Source organism: Crocuta crocuta, unplaced genomic scaffold (assembly GCF_008692635.1).
Source record: "Crocuta crocuta isolate KB4526 unplaced genomic scaffold, BGI_CrCroc_1.0 scaffold241, whole genome shotgun sequence".
NCBI lineage: Eukaryota > Metazoa > Chordata > Mammalia > Carnivora > Hyaenidae > Crocuta > Crocuta crocuta.
Window position 1 is genome coordinate 584078 of NW_027527807.1, and position 2835 is coordinate 586912.

At 48.4% G+C, this 2835-nt stretch overlaps 1 protein-coding gene across 1 annotated transcript in view; it reads right to left on the reverse strand.

Annotated features, from left to right (window-relative positions):
- F9 (coagulation factor IX) overlaps window positions 1-2835 on the reverse strand; it is a 32181-nt gene that overhangs the window by 7378 nt on the left and 21968 nt on the right. The window lies entirely within an intron of this gene.

Sequence of the window (2835 nt, forward strand, 5' to 3'; positions counted from 1 at the left end):
AATTTGAGTCTCGTTTTCTTTCTCCACTCGAAGGATATAGCGACTGTAGGAAATAGCCTTTCTGTTCGTGTATAGTGCACTTGACCCTCTAGCTTCCTCTCCGAGCTCCCGCTCCCGGCCTCACATCTCCCCCCGCCCCCCGCAGTGAGTTTTGAGGCCCCACAGAGCCAGCAATCTGCGTCCTTGCCCTTGGGCGGGGGCTTGGCGGGGCGGGGCTGGCTTTCTCTCAGGAGCCCAAGNACCTTACTTCTTAGGGTCTCAAACCTGGACAGGGTGATAGTGAGTCCCTCTGCTGCTCTGACCCCCACCGGATGAACCAAGGCCTTCCATGCTCTCCCCACGGGTTTATCAGGCCAGGGCAGTCCCCTGCGACGGGACAGCTCTTCAAGTTAACAAGTCAACAAACAGTTGTTCAACCAGCGTTTCCTTCCAGAGCTGCTCAGCTCCTGAAACTGACACTGGTTGGAGGGGTTTTCTTAACCAGCGTCAGAATCTGCCTGCTTGCCTGTGACTTTCACCCGTAAGCCCCCAGAGGAAAAGTCGCCTTCCCCTTTTCCTCGGTGGCCCCCTCGCTCTTGCAGACCGCTAACTTAAACCTTTCCCTTAGCCAACGAAACCTTTCCTGCTTGTTCCCGCCATGCATGACTCTGGAGGAAAGTGACCTCCCTTTGTGCGATCCGTTCACCCAAATGGTCGTTTTATTTGCCCCCACCCCCTTTTATTAAGCATGGGGATTTTCTTTTAAAATTTTTTTGCATTTACTTATTTTTGAGAGGCAGTGCGAGCGGGGGAGGGGCAGAGAGAGGAGACACAGAATCCGAAGCAAGTTTAAGGCTCTGAGCGAGCCGGCAGCACAGAGCCCGATGCGGGGCTCGAACCCACGAACCGTGAGATCATGACCTGAGCCGAAGTCGGACACTTAACCGACTGAGCCACCCAGGCGCCACGAAGCACGGGGATTTTGAATCCTGTCTGGGTGAGATTGCTAAACTGTTTCATATCTGAGAGCCGTAGATCTACTGTTTTAGCTCCTGAAACCCCAGCTGTTAATTGCTTTCTCCTGATGCCTCGGCTGCAGCAGGTGTGTTTTTGGACTTGCCTGCGATCAAATCTAGTATTTCCACCTTGCGGATGGGCGGTGCTGGGGAGCTGGCACGTCCTCAAAAGAGAGATTCTGGTTTGTTGCACTTCCTGCTTGGTCTGTGTCTGGAAGTGCCTTTTGTATACTCAGTTTATCTCCGGTTTTGGAAAACCAGTGACCTTTTGTGAGAAACTGGGTGGAGGTGAGTGTGGAGGGCACGCTCTCGTGTGAGAAGGAAACAGCGCAGGGGTGTGGCGGGGATCTTCCCCAAGTATGCTGCTCTTAGTGCTTCGTGCCTCTTCGGTTAGCAGGCCTACTTCCTATGGATGAAATAGGGAGTGAACCTATGCATGAGTGATCTTGAACGTTCCAAATGAGCCCAGCTAGGCTTGATAGGAACGAGTCAACAGGTATACTAACTATGGAAGTGTGCAGTGAGGAGGACATGAAAAGATTCGAGATGTTGTGTATCATATCTTCTTCCTCACAGCACATCTGCAATCTGATAGCTTGGTCTGCTTAAAAGAAAAGAATAGCTAGCGAGAGCAACAAACTTTTTATTAGGAAAGACTTGCATTGTTAACATATTGGCAAGCATCTGGTTTAAAGGGGGTGGGGGGAGAATGAAGAGNTGTGCCTCTTCTTTTTTATCCTCCACCGCTCCCCCCCTTTTTTTAAGAATAGTCATGGGGGGGCGCCTGAGTGGCTCAGTCGGTTAAGGTCAGGTCATGATGTCACGGTTCGTAGGTTAAGCCCTGCATCAGGCTCTGTGCTGACAGCTCAGAGCTTCGAGCCTGCCTCGGATTATGTTTCTCCCTCTCTCTCTGCCCCTCCCCACCCCCCCTCAAAAATAAACATTAAAAAAATTAAAAAAGAATCATCCTCTTGGTGCTAGTAAAACACCCCTGAGTTTGTCGACCCTCTAGTCTAGGGACTGCCTATGTCCCACAACCCCAAGGAAGAGAATTATTAGAAAGTAGGATCTTTTGTTCCAACCATCTATGCATGGAAGTTGGATACATATTGAGAATGAGAATGCACAAGAACACAAATGGTAAAATTAGAATTACATCCATGGATGGTAAACAGAATGAAAGCATAATTAGAGTGGCTGGATCCAATAGGGGTTGTTTAAGGAAAGGCCCATGGAGGAGGGCAGTCTTATGAGGAGTCATGAAGGTGAGGAAAGATGTGGGTGGGTAAAGGAAGAGGTCATGGTGGATGAGGGAAGCAGTGCTGGTACGATGGGGTGGAGGAACACAGCGTATTTTATCGGCTGTAAGATCAAGTCCAACAGATACTCTTAAAAGCAAAGCCAAGTAAAGGAACAGAAAATATAGGCTTGGTCGTGGTCGTCTACCACCCTTCAATACCATTGTCTATAATGTCTGTGCCAATACCTACCTCCCAGGTATATGTTCAATATATTATATCCATTATATTGGGAAATTCTGAAGAATCCTGAATAGATACATAGTCTTAGACAACTCCAGTGGTGGTAAGCCTGGGATGATTACCTGATCCCGGCTTAAACTGTTAACCGGTTTGATGATTGAAAAGTCTTTGAAGCTACTGGTTCTTGATGGCAAACTTTCAAACCTCAGTAGAGGAAATACTTTGGAGTGAAGCGTCCTTGAAATAGCCACAAAATCATACGATTGTGGCTACTAGGGAGCTTTTAGACTAAACAATTATAAGCCATGTCCAGTAGAACTTTCCGTAATGATGGAAATGGTCTGTATCGGTGCAGTCCA